This window comes from Panicum virgatum, chromosome 3K, assembly GCF_016808335.1.
Source record: "Panicum virgatum strain AP13 chromosome 3K, P.virgatum_v5, whole genome shotgun sequence".
Classification (NCBI taxonomy): domain Eukaryota; kingdom Viridiplantae; phylum Streptophyta; class Magnoliopsida; order Poales; family Poaceae; genus Panicum; species Panicum virgatum.
In genome coordinates this window covers 20,435,128-20,449,825 of record NC_053138.1, presented here as the reverse complement: position 1 = coordinate 20,449,825, position 14,698 = coordinate 20,435,128, and positions in this window count along the sequence as shown.

Genomic DNA, 14,698 nt, shown 5'->3' with positions numbered 1-14,698 from the left:
TCTATAACCTACAGATGTACTTCTTTGAAGACTTACCCTTCTGTAGGAGATGACGTTGGCCACCATCCACCGACAGGAGAACCACCAACTCAACGAATACCAGCATCGGCTTGAGGAACACCGATGGCTCCAGCTTGAGAACGGGTTCCAGCAGCTCCGGCGACCGAACCACAGGTCCCAGCGGCACGGACAGATGGAGGATGGGTTCTAGGGCCGCCTTTGCCTCGCCGTCCATCAGTCTTTGTTAATGGATTCATATCTGAGATTTGGGGATCTTTTTGGTCAGAGTGGATGGGAGGAGAAGATGGGAGCGAAGGGAGAACGGGAGATGGGCAACAAAGGAAGGGAGATTTATTTACCTGCCCTGGAGGGGGGCGGACCTCAATTTTTTTGAGGCGACGGTCCCTGGCGCGCGCTGGAGATGAGCGCGCGCGGGAGCAGGATGAGCGCGGGAGAGGGAACGCGCGGGGCGGAGGCGGGAGCTGGCGCGGAAGCGGAAGGGGAGCGGCGGCGGAGTACGAGATCCATGGACTCGATGCGGTCCTCCCCATCGCGAGTCTTCCGGAGTCTTGCGGCATCGGGGCGAGCGCAGACTCGGCGTCCTATTTAGACGCCGTTTCCTCCCTCCTCTCCCTCCCTCCTCAATAAATCTGCTGCCACGTCATCAAAATGCCTACGTGGCAGTGCAATTAATAGATTTAGACTCTACCGTAGAGTCTGCGTTGGGACTGCCCTTAGCTGCGTAGGCAAGTCGTCGTTAGGTCCTGTTTGGTCCCTAGTAATAGTAATAGTTGTACTAGAGAGCTTTGACTATTAATTACTAGTATTAAATAAAAGCAGTTTGTAAAACTAACTCCACAATCCTGCGCTATTCCGCGAGATGAATCTAAGAAGTTTTTGGCCGCACAATTAGAGGATAGTTACTGTAGTATTAATGTAGCCAATCACGAATTAATTATTATCATTAGATTCGTCGCGCAAAGTTGTACCCATCCGTGAAAAGATTTTACAAATAAATTTCATTTAGTACTTCATGCATACAAAATTCTTTTTGTAGTACTAGGTGTTCTAGCGAACCAAACATGGCCTCAAATTCCCATCATTCCAAATGATGCTAACGTTAGCCTATCTCCTTAACTCTGTTTGGATGAACTGCTCTGCTTGGATAAACTAGTGCTAAAGGTTAGCGCTAGGATCCAAACAGGATCTAATAGAAGAATACTAGACTACATTGCATCTTAGTGGCACACGCCACTCGGATCAATAGCTATTTGGATAGGCTAAAGTTGATTGCATTCCCGTACCTAAGTTTCACAGGTTTTGTTGCAAAATACTGCTTATGTTCCAAACTATAATCTTTTTTATTCTAAATTTGATGACTTGTCTTATTCAAAAATTTATGCAAAATATTATTTTTTGTTATGACTTGCTTTATTAATAAAAGTTCTTTAAGGGTGATTTAAATTTGATCATGCTTGCACAGATATTTTGAATAAGACGAGTAGTCAAATATGAAGTTAAAAAATCAAACGAATTATAATTTGCAACAGAGGGAGTATTATATATCGAAAATGTAGATAACCATCAAATATTTAAATGACCTCACCATGTAATGTTACCTGAAGCATTCATAATAGAAATAAAAGATGACGTGATCAGTAGAAAAAATTGACAACATAAAGTGCAGTTTAGTATTGCGAATAAATAATTGAATCATTAATGTTTATAAAATGCTAGCCAATTATGGAGGTCTGGTGTGGTCATTGGCCATTTGGGACTGTATTAGGCATAATATTTGGACCCCAAAAAATGTGAGGGTCTTGTACGGCCAGCCCGTTTCACCGGACAGTGCTAAACTTTAGCACCTGTTATTAGCATTAATAATATCTTTACTAATATTTTAATTAAAGTTTAGCTTATTTCATTAGTACTTCTATTTGGATAGATTAATTTTAGCCCTTTCACCCATTATTTGGATAGAAAGAGAACCTTAATCTTCGCAGAGAGAGAGAGAGAGAGCAATGTGATAGTGAGCTGCGTGTGCTTTCGTCCGTCGTCCGTGCACGATCCCAACCAGGATTCGCAATCAGGCTACACGAGACCTAACATTGTGGGCGCGTGACAGATTGACACAGCGCTTTATTTAAAAAAAAAAAGATTGACACAGCGCGATGGCATACTTTTTCAGATCTCGCCCAGTCGCCCGAACTGTGGCTCCCTACTAACTGGGAAGGTGCACCGTGCGCGGCAAGTCTACTGCCTTGACAGGCGCGTGGATAGGGAAGGGATATACTAATGATGATGTCAAATTGTTAACACACGAACATCTCTCAGAAGACAGAACGACGAGACACCTGATTTGATTAGATTAGATTAGGTAATAAGTGGTCAAGCAGACAAGCACCTTAAACAAAATCAATCACTGAAACGGTGATCCAAAATGGGGAACGAAACATGCATCTAGGACGAGAACTAGCTTGCACTGGCGGGCAATGCTCAGTCAAACACTCTCATTTCGTTACCTGCGTGACACTTCCAGATCGAAAGTAGAAGCAACATGAAACCGTATATATCGTAGATGCCCACTGCTGTCTGCTGCACCCAACCATTCATATTGCTAAAATTAAACATAGCCTCACATGCTTATTCAATCTCTTTTTGAAAACTTATCTCCGCGAGAAATTCATTAAGGTGAAAAAGAGTTCGACCCAAGACAAAGAGTACGTGCCTAGCAGAAAGGGAGGCAAAATTTGCTAAAACACAGTTTCACTTGCTTATTCGATCGGTCACCCAAGAGCCCATCTACTACAGCGCTTTTTTGACGCAACTCTTGAACCTCCCCGACAGCATGATTCCTCTCGCGGAGCAAGTGATCATGCTCTGATAGAAGCCGTTCATACTGTCCTCTGGATTCAGAGAATATTTAGGGTTTTAGGGTCAATTATAGGATAGAACCGAGTAATGGCAGCTAATTTACTCGGTTCTATCCTATAATTGACCTAGATCATCAGTAAACGAGGGCAGCGGCGGCCGCAATGGCGGCGGCGGCGGTGCCTGTGGTCCTCCAGGCGCCACGGCCACGCGGTTCGCTCCCACCAGATACCGGTCCGGCGGCGGCGGCCACTCCAACGGTATCTCCGGAGAGCCCGCCTCCGCTCCCTTCCTCTTCACCAGAGCCTCCTCCGCCAAACCCTCCTCTCCACCTTCACCAGCGCCAGCACCGCCGCAGACAACACCCTGGAAGTGCGCGGCCACGCAGAGCAGCAGTAGCAGCGCTGCGCAGACCAGCCTCGTCCTCCTCCTGCCTTCCATGGCCGCCACGGTCGTCGTCTCTCGTCACACTCAGATCAATGTATAGAACTATAGATGATGTCTCGCAGTAGCCCTGGATCGCGTCCCCGTGTCGTCCTGGGCTGGTTGTTGGCATTTTATACGGTGAGAGGGGGCGAGAGATGAACGTATATTTCCTGCGTTTTGTGTTTGCAAAATAACTGAAATCATTTTCTTAGGGCAATAACTGAAATCATTTTGACGCGCTGCGTGCGCATCAGGTGCCGGTTCTGGTGTTTATCTATAGATTTTGTGCCTGCAACGAATAACTCAGATAATTTTTTGGTGTTTATCCAGCGTCTAACGAACTAATAATAAACTAATAAGAATTAAAATAAAGAACCACAATTGACTGACTGTCGTTCTAACTGGTTGTACTTTCAATTCGGTGCTGCTGATATCTGGGAAGTTTGGGACATCTATATCTGTGTCTGCATTTTTTGATTTGATTAATCCCTGCATTTTTTGATTTGATTAATCCCTTTTCGCGGTCTAGTTTTTGCTTGCCCTACCTACATATTGATTGCATGATTAGTTTGACATTGGATCTCGTCCTTGTATATCAAAAAATGACGCTTGATAATTTGAGGCAGGTCAGCAGTCAGCACATAGTTGATGAGTTTACATTGGTGTGATTACTTTACTTGCATTTGGTGATTTCAATCTGAATGGTTGGTTGTGCAATGGTTTGGCTCTCCAATGAACAACAGTACGTGATCCTCCGTGATGTGAGGTGATGTTGAGACCTTGGATATACTCAGAATTATATTCTTTTAAGCTGATCTTGGTTGTGGTAACCGTTTGTGAAGAGACGTAGGAAGATATCTGCAGAGAGCCAGAGATTGAGCAGGGTAGAAGTTTGGTTGTTGATGCGGTAATTTCGATATTATGGTGATATAGTCAGTAGCTATGAGCTTTGATTGAATTCGTGTATGTCTATAACTCTGTATGAAGTGAAGTCGCTGGGGATCAGGGGATGTATTGACCTTTTACCCAAGTGGAGATCACAGTATCACACATTGTCACATTGGAAAGTTTGTGACGACTTTTGGCGGAAAGAAACAATACATGCATCGAAGAGCTTAATCACGGCACACACGAACACGATTTAGCTCTATACTCCTACTTCCATTTCCCGACGATTCCAGATGGAGAAAACTGATCTGAAGCCGCCTGCATTCGACCGATCTACTCCCCAAAAATGATCCATTAGCCAGCCACTCCTAACAATCAGGCGAGAGCGTGATACTCACCCGTTACACGAAGTCACCAACCGATCTGCCACTGCTGACTGCTGAACTACGGCTACTAGTACGGGCGGCGGCGGCCGCCGCCGCCTCTGTACCCGCCGGCACCCCTCCCGCCTCCTACCGCATACATCTCGCTGCCGCCAACGCAGCGGGCGCCCCGGAGGCGCGTGGCCACGCAGAGCAGCCTCACCCTGCATCCATGGTCGCCGGCGCGCCGCCGCCGATCAAAGCCCCGACGAGATCAGAATGTGTGGAGGTGAATGGTGAGGACGGGGGTCTTCGGCAATGGCGCACGACACGTACTGGTCCTGCACGTTTCATGCGGATTGGACGTGCACGAACCGGGAAACTGTTGCGCGCGGCACGGGCTGTTAGCTCTACGGCTCCTGCTGTCGGTAGGTGGGGTCGCGGCTGACTCGGGTCGTCGTTAGCGGCTTATCGGTTTGGTGGTGTTGTACAGTACAATGTATGCACAGGCATGGTTCATCCTCCTCTTCTCCAGATGTCATATGTAAGGTTTATTACTGGTGTTGATTCTGGAACGATTGTGCATGCCTTGGGCCGGTTTTAATAATTACTGATTGTGCTTGTGTGCATACCTAAGGCTATCTCCAACAATGAAGACCAAAAAACGAGACCCATTCTATGTTTTGAGTCATGCAGAGTAAACGGGTTGCGCCCCAAAATCTCGACATCTCCAACAACGAATGCCTCTCCCTCCGCTCCCTCCCTCCTCCTACGTGCGGCGCGGGCGAGCACGAGCGGACAAGGGCGCTGCCTGGCGCAGGAGCTGCCCAGCGCGGTGACCCCCTCTCCCTCCTCGCGTTCGGCTGCGGCGACGGCCATGGCGAGCTCGTCTCCAGCGGCCATAGGGGAGCTCGACCCCGGCGCGGCCACGGGGGAGCTCGGCCCGGCCATCGGGGAGCTCGACCCCGGCGGCCTGGGGGAGCTCGACCCCGGCCGCCATGGGGGAGCTCAATGCCGGCCGGCAGCAGCCTCGTGGTCAGCGGCGACGACGGCCATGGCGTGCTCGGCCCCGGCGGCCTGGAGGAGCTCGACCTTGGCGCAGCCATGGGGGGAGCTCGACCCCGGCCACCATGAGGGAGCTCAACCTCGGCCGGCAGCAGCTCCCCGCCTCGCGGTTGGCGGCGGCGCCGGCCATGGCGAGCTCGGCCCCGGCGGCCTGGGCGAGCTCGACCTTGGCGCGGACATGGGGGAGCTCGACCCCGGCGGCCTGGGGGAGCCCGCGTCCCCGCAGCTCCGCGCCTCGCCGCCGTCAGCGGCGGCGGCCGCCCCCGCCTCGCCGCCGCTCCCCACCGCCTGGCCGCATGTGACACCTCAAGTCCGTAAAATACTAAACATGAAATGTTAAACATAGCATCATGTATAATCATCAAGATTAAATCAGATAATGCATTTCTTGTAGGTTTACAAAGGCATGTGTATGTATGTATGTGTACATATGTATGTGTGCAAGTATAGGGTGCCTTTGGAACTTTCATAAATAACTCAAAAATGGCTAGTAAAATGCATCTACACATCCCTATTCATATGTTCTACAAAAGTCTAGTTGACATCATGATCAAAATAATGATGACTCCACATAAAATGACAAATAATTTGAATCATAGTTTTTGAAAATTTTAAATAACTTTCAAACCATTGCTCGAATGAAATTTGGCCTGAAAGGAAAGATTTAGGGTTTGAAATGATGAACAACTTTCATGTTCAAAATTTTTCAAGTTGCTATGCAAAAATTGAAGAAATTTTTGAGTTCAAACTTGAATAGGGCAATAATGTACATTCCTCAAGAATTTAAATTTAATTCTTTAAATACGCTTCAAATGAGTTTGTGCCTGAAACGAAAGTTGTAGGATTTCAAATTTTGAACAACTTTTGTTTTTGGAGATTTTCGAGTTCATATGAAAATTTTTGAGAAAAATTCAAATTCGACTCGGTCACATCTCTTTTTCTCTCTACTCTCTCTCCCTCCTTTCTCCCTCTACTCTGTTTCCCAGCTTCCCGAGCGCAGGGCCGAACAGGGCATCATTGCCCCTACCAGGGTTCACCAAACCGGTGGTAACCGGTCCGGTTTGACCGGTTACCGGTCAAACCGGTCCGGCCCGGTTCCGGTTTGGGCCGGTACCAAACCGGCCCAAATTCAAAATTTAAATTTGAATTCAAAAAAATGAAAAATTCTCAAAATAATTCCTAAAAATACTTCAAGGTGCGACGAATCTAATGGTGTCAAATTTTCTCAAAAATTCGTTCATTTATTATAGTTTGCGGGGATTTGAAGTTAAACAAAAAAAAGCGTGCATACAAAAGTATACAAATACAATGTAAAAGTAGTATAAAAGAGGGTTGGAGGGTTCATTTAGGCTAAAATATATTATACAAACATTTATTTAGTATACTTTGCGGGCATTTGAATTTAACCCAAAAAAGAAAAAAAATTGAATTTGGCCGGTTACCAGTCAAACCGACCGGTAAAACCGGTAAAACCGGCCGGTAAGCCGGTCGGAACCGATTGAACATGCGATTTTGAATTTAATTTTGAATTTGACCGGTTTCCACCTGTTTCCGGTCAAACCAGTCCGGTAAACCGCTACCGGACCGCGTCGGTTTGACCGGACCGGTCGGTCTATTTAACCCTGGCCCCTACCGCACACGCGCGCTTGCTCGCTGCCCCGGCCATGAGTACCTCCCCCGCTGACCCTCCCTCCCATCCCGCTGCCGCAGCAGCACACCTCCTCCTCGCTGCGCCCCTGCCCGGCATCAATGGAGCGACGCGACGACGGCCGCTCGGCGACAGCCGCGTCCGGCCGAGCGCCACGGCCGCCATGCGCCTGCCCCGGCCCTCCCCAACCCCTCCTCCCCTCCCTGGCTCGCCTATAAAAGGGTCTGCGGCCCTCCATTGCCGCGCCCAAGACCCGGCGCACGCCCACGGCCCCGCCGCCCCGCCATTGCCTCGCCAGCTCGAGCAACACGCGGAGCCGCTCCTCTGGCCTCCCTCTGCCCGAGCCGGCCCGGGGAACCGCTTCCTCACCCCCATCGAGCCTCCCCAGCTCCACGCCGCCGCCCGCTCGCCGCCGGAGTGCCGTCGCCACCGGTCCCGACGGCCGCCGCCGCCATTGCTCCGTGGCCGGCCCTCCACAAGCCACCCCGACCCCACCCAAGCACATCCCCAGGTCCCCCTCGCCCCCCTCTTGCCTCTCCCCCACGGGGCCCTCGCCGCCGGCGATCGGAATCGCCGGATTCCGGCCGGCCGAGCCCGCCCCTGCTCTGTACTCCGGCCAGGGGTCTCTCCTCAAATAGTTTAGGGATTCTAGGGGCCTAGCCACAAATCCTTATTTTCTTTTTGTTTTCAAAAACAGCGAACTTGTAAAATCGATATAAATTCGTAGAAAAATTGGAAAAATACAAAATCAATTGATATGAGCTCCTTGTTACTAGATATACAACTTTCATTACATGCACTTTTCTTTTGCTCAATAATTTTTTGCTTTATTTAAAATACAAAGAATAGGTTGCCTTTATTGTATATCAAGTTATATATACGCTTGTACACCATTTTTGGTCAGTGAAGTAGATGCTAGCAGAATAGTCTTGTGTCAAATTTTCATGGCCAGTTGACACTCCTAGATATAGGTTTGATTTAGGACTTGATGTATGCCTTGGATAAATAGTTTTATTTATCCAAGTTGTTCTGATATTATTCATGAGTTGAAACTTTTACAGTACCTTTATTTTGGTTCCCAGTTTTTACAAAAAAAGTTTGAGAATTTTTAGTTAAACCCAACTGGACCAAATGATTTTTGGTAAGGAGAAATACATTAAATCAAGGAAAATAGTTCCTATGCCTGGAAAAATATGATATTTTGACCATAGGTCTACTATGTTCACATAATCATTCTGTAAAAATTTGAGGAACAGAAACATAGTATAACTATCTGTATAAATAAATATTGTTGCATACAAAATTAAATTTTCCTATTTTTTCATGCTCTGCACAGTGCTCAATAAAATCTGATAAATTCAAAGTAGCATGTTTTTAGGCTTTTCATTGTTGTATAAAAATTTAAAACCTAGGATCTCTGTGTAACCCTAATTATGATAAGGACATGCTTAACCTAATAATAAATGAGAAAAACGTTTTTGCTGCATAGGGATAAAATGTAAAATTCACCCTAGTTACTTTGTGAAGTCAGATATACTGATTACTACTCTATAAATGATTGCCCAAAATGATGTAACAGAATATTTTGCAAATCATCTTGAGTTTTGTTGGATTACAACTTTATGGTGAATTGTACTTGTTTATCTTTTGCCATCATCACACTCATGCATGGGCATTTCATATAGATATGACTACTCTCGCCGACGGTACGTACAAGCTGGTGCCGGAGTCCGAGAGTGAGCAGCATGAAGCTCAAGTGAATCTAACTGAAGACACTGAAGACCCGAACCAAGTTTCGGAAGAGCCCAAGGCTAACTACGCTCAGGAAGGCAAGCCCCGGAGCATGACCTATTACTTTTAACTTTATGCCACTTATTGTTTCTATATACTTGTGCATTTAAGTTTACAGGAGTTGATTGAAACCTTAGTTGCATGATCCTAGGTACCTATGTTTGAACACTAGTAGGTTTAGGTCGCTAGACAGCTAAGCTAATGATTCGGTAGAAGTCGAGTGATTTCCTGTCACTCGTGAGTTTATAGAAGTTGAATGTCTACTACATGCTGCAATCATAAGGTCCATGGTCGGGTCTATGGTATTTGTTGATGCCCCATCTGTTTAGTGAAAATGTTAAAGCCGCAGTGTGTGGTAGTGGTGGTTAAGCGTTTGAACATACTAACCACATGTCGACAAATATGGTAATCGGTAAGCTTAAGTACCTGATCGGACCGGAGAGTGGACTTTTCCCTCACCCTCTTTGAACTTGTTCTCATGCGCGCACATGCGGGTACAGAGTCTGCGTACTCTGTAGTCGAGGATGGTGCCCCTGATCCACGAGCCGAAAAGAAAGAGGAAATGTTGCATGGGTGACTCGGTTCCCATGCGTGTGTTTAGGTCTGCCTGGCCAGGTTAACAAATTCGATTCGAATCATTTGTTTCTCGCGGTTATTGAGACTGCTTAACCCTTTTGCCACATAGAGTAAGAAGTGGAACAATGATGATGATGAATATAGTTGAATGATAAAAAATAATTGTTTTCCACCATGTATGCTATTGGATAGATGCTCACTTAGAAGGGTTAATTGAACTAGAATTTTTGAAGCTAAAATCGAAAATTAAGGATTTACTCTTAGTTGCTTTTCGGTGAAACAAATCCCTCCAGCCAAAAGCCTTGGATGTCTAGGTAGTAGGCTAAATATACACATAGTCGGGGAAGCCTTCCTGAGTATTAGTATGCTCAGTCTTGCTTGTGGCTCAACTTTAATTTCAGGTGATACATTTGAAGATCAGATAGCTAGCTTGACTTGGCCGTGTACTTTACCTCCTGGTTAGTCGGTGGAGTGGGATCCGACTCCGGCCAACGATGACAATGCCGAGTGATGTCATGTACGGGCTTCATCATGACATATTGTACCGTCGTTTAGAGCTCGCTTTATTTCCGCTGCAGTTGAACTCTAAACTACTTTAAATTTGAATTTCAAGTACCTCTCTGAGATTTCAAACTTGGTTTGTAATATTTAAGTTAAGACTCTGTGATGTAAGAATTTGTGAAATATTGTACTCTCTAGACTCACCTTCGTGTGAGTTGCATGTAAAGCTTTGGGTTTCGATCGCAGCTCAGGTGGTTTCATTGGGACTTTACCCGACTGGACTGTCGGATTACTCCGTTTGAAGTGCGTGTTAGCCGAAATTACCTTTAGGGTGATGGTTAGCGCACTTGAGCCGGATTAATTCGGGCGGTTCTGCCACACCGCAGCCCGCTGCTCCCCACGGGACGCTAATTTGTGTCGAGGAGAGAGAGAGCGCGCTAAATTTGGCTGCCCTCTTCCCCAATACCCAAAATGGGTCTTCCCTTTGGCTGCTCTGTTGAAGGGGGTTTTTTAACCGTGGAGCACCCAAAATGGGTATGAGTAGCGTGATGGGTCTCTTGTTGGAGACAGTCTAAGAAAACATAAAGAAGCAAAGCACGCCATTAGCGCAAGTCTCAATCAGATCTCACATAGGCGTTGTTTGGTTTGCTAGCACAGCTAGTGCTACAAAATGAATCTTACATGGCGTGGTTTGGTTTCTATGTTCCTAGCACCAATTTTTTTTGCATGCATAAATTATTAAATGAAGTCTATTTGCAAAATCTCTTCGGGGATGGGTGCAACTTTTCACGACAAATCTAATGATGGTAATTAATCGATGATTGGCTATATTGATGCTACAGTAACCATCCTCAAATCATGCGGTTCTGGAGTTAATTTTGTAAACTGTCATTATTTAGTACCCCTAATTATTGGTCAAAGTTACTACAGTTCCTAGCATAGCACAAACCAAACACGACCATGCATGGAGAACTAAACGAAATTTGTTTGCCAAACTTTTTCATAGATGGGTGCAATTTTGAGCGACGAATCAAATGACGGTAATTAATCTATGATTAGCTACAATAATACAAACTGTCTTTATTTAATACCTCTAATTAGTGGTCAAAATTGCTACAGTCTAGTATAACACAAATCAAATAGGGCCATAGTCACATGCATGGTAACGGGTGCGTGATACGCATATCTCATCCACGTGACAACAAGTGCCAGATCAGCGTCATTGCCAATATCGATTATTCTTCCCAAACCATGCCACGCCCCCAACTGTCCGGAGAGCTGCGTCTTCACTCTTCACCATCTACGCCTACTTTCATGCCAGAGTTCACATGGTGGGGATGCAGACGCATATGGCTATTATGGCGACCTCTAGCCCTCTAGAACCAAAGAAAGCCCTCGCTGAAGGGGGAGAGTATTTGACGACTGGTATATATATATAGTACTCCCTCCATTCTAAATTATAAGTCGTTTGATTTTTTTTATCTTAAGCTTGACCACTCGTTCTATTTAAAAATTTATATAAAATATCACTTCTTTTGTTATGATTTATTTTATTAATATAAGTTTTTCAAAAATAACTTAAATTTAACTATATTTGCACAAATTTTTTTGAATAAGCCGAATGATCAAATTTGATGTCAAAAAAAATCAAATGATCTATAATTTGAAATTGAGGGAGTAGTAAACTGGTGTTGCTGGAGTGAGCATCCAGCAGTTCCCCGTGAGCTCGAGCTTCTTCTCCCAAGGCCGCGGCTGGCAGCTAGCAACCGGCGCTGTTGCATTAGTGTTCGTGATCAAGTTATAAATAAACATATAATGCTTGCTATTGCTAGTAAAAGAAAAGGTCACAAAGCATTATTAACGACAATGGTGGCATATATCGTGGCAACAAGCTACCAACAATCCCCAAACGCAGCATCTTATAGGCAATATAGAGCCTTGAGCTCTGGTAGTTTCTTGGTACGTGATGAAGGGGACTCGACACTACGCGGTCACAACTACTCCACGAGAATCTGCTAGTACTTCTACCAAACCAATAAAGCTACACTACGATGAGCGGCGTGGTGCGATCAGCAACCGCGGTTCTTGACCAGACGACGATGAGCGCGGCGGCGAGGCCGGCGCCGGCGCCTGCAGCCTTCCACGCGCCACGCAGGGGCCGCGAGGGCTCGGGCTGCGTCCGCGCAGCTGAAGGCCGCCGCGAGCGCGAGGCCGACGAGGAGGAGCTGCAGGTGCACGCTGGGGCCGCGCGACGGGAGAGCCATGTCGAGCGCGCAGCACGCCAAAGCGCCCATGTGTTGCGCTTGCGGGATTAGGAACGTGCGCTGAGAGCCGAAGGAACGTGTGTAGCCGAGGGCGCTTGGAGCCGATGCGTGGCCGACGGTGCTCGAAGTCCAGCAAATTTGGAAAAGGCTGATACTATTTACGACAGACGAGCTTTCCGTATACCCAAGTCAGCATTTCTAACAGCAGATTCTCGTTTTGTTATAGGAATGGAATTCACTCCTGCATACAAATTAAGTGAAAACTTTGCTATTCAACGCCAAGCGAATCAATGAAAACCTCCAAAGTACAGCAACTTTGGTGTCCCGTGGAAGAAGAGAACCAGCACACTTTTTTTCCACGTATCAGTGGAATTTGTTATGATCTCGTCAATCAGTTCGTCAGAGTTTTGCCACAATCCGAACTTCAATTAGTCTTTGAAGCTACGAGCTTGTTTGGTAGAGTTTCAACTGATTCTAATTCTATACAAGAGCTGATTCTCTAAGAGATATAATTCACTAGTTGAAAGTGATTCTATGGTTCTCTAAGAAAAACTCTATGAAAAACAGATCCATGAATCAGCAGAAGGTACTTTTTCAACTCCCAGATCCTTTAGTTCATTTCAGAGAGTCGCTACACGTAATCACTTCTCTCATAAAAACTGTTTGGCAAAGTTTCTCCTAGATTCAGCTTAAAAGCTGCTATAAGAGCTATGGCAAACAGGGCCTAAAATCTCAACATGTGGCAGTTTGACGTGGTTTGTCCAAAACATCCTCAACCAAACGGAACTAGTAACCTAGTACTAATGAAGTGAAGTCTTGTACATGCTCTGAAGCAAATGTTCATACCACAAGTTACATGAACCAGAAAGCATTTGCAGACTTGAATGTGCAGTACAGCAAAAGCAAAGCAGGCAAAACATTCAAGGCTTCAACCCCTCTGTATTTTTCGTGCGTGACAATTACTCAACACTAATCGCAAACTCGTCTAAACTACAGGCCTACAGCTAATCACAATCTTCGATTCTGATTCCAGAACAGCGTACTAGTACATACACACGCATCAACCGATCTACTTCTGCTAATGCTACTACGCAACTCGTGCCACCAGCCACACCAATCCAGTCTCCACGCCAAAAAAAGAAGGGATTGAGTCATGAAGAAGAAGGAACACCCCTTGAATCTTGAAGACTGGAACGCGATATGCCATCAGCACGTGCGATCAGCACCAGGTGAGCGCCGCCGCGGCGAGTGCTGCGCCGGCTCCGGCCGCCCTCCACGCGCCACCCCCGCCCGCGCCACCCGCGGCGCTGTGGTGGTGGTCGCCGTGCGAGTGTCCCGAGGCCGCCCTCGCACCGACGCCGACGGCGGCGCCCGCCCCTACCCCGCCGAGGAACGGACGGCCGGGACGACCTCGTCCCGACCCGCCGCCGCCGCCCCTCCCGCCACCGCCGCCTCCTCCTCCCTTCCCGCCGCCGCCGCGGCAGGAGGCGCCCTGGAAGTGCGCGGCCACGCAGAGCAGCGCCAGGGCCAGCGCCCAGAGCACCTTCGCCCCGCCTCTCATTTGCCGTCCCCCGACGCGGGCGGCTGCGGCAGCCTGCGCGTCGCTTCGCGGTGGTCCGGTGGAGATGGGGAAAGAGCAGGGGACGAGGACGGGATGTGTGTGTCTTTTTGCCTGTTGCGGCAGGGCTGGCAAGAGGAGGAGGAGCCGTGTCTTCGTGGCGCGCAGTGCAAGACGATTTGGGACGGGCGGCGGGGTGGGGCCCTGCGGGCAGTGCCAGTAGGGCTTGCCAGCTGCAGTTCTTGGCGTTGGCTTGCTCGTGGCGGCGTGGCGCTGTAGAATCGACGAGTTCGGTTTCGAGTTTTCCTTTTCTTTTCTCCCGGATGGAGACGCTACAGCTCGGATAGGCTGGATTGGGCGAGGTGTGCGCACTCCCGCCTTGTAGCTGCACGTTCTTGACAGTTAGCCACGTGTTGATATTTTTGTAGCAACTAGGCGAAGATTTAAGTGTCTTCTTTTTTTAAAAAAAATATAAAGTTAGAAATGTCAAGGATAGCAACTTGTTGTTTCCATACACCACCACCGGGAGTCAATTTCAGTAGACACATGTCACCCATGTCAATCCCTCTAGAGCTTGCTAGCCATTGTAATACCTTCTAAACGTTGTACTGCGAACCATTGGCACATAGGTGGAGGTCTTTGCTTCCGCTATTCATGGTTTTCGGACTACGGAGATTAACATCGAATCAGGTTTTCTTTTTGAGATTATTGCATAACCTTAAGAAAATCAAAGTGCTGTTAGCATCTA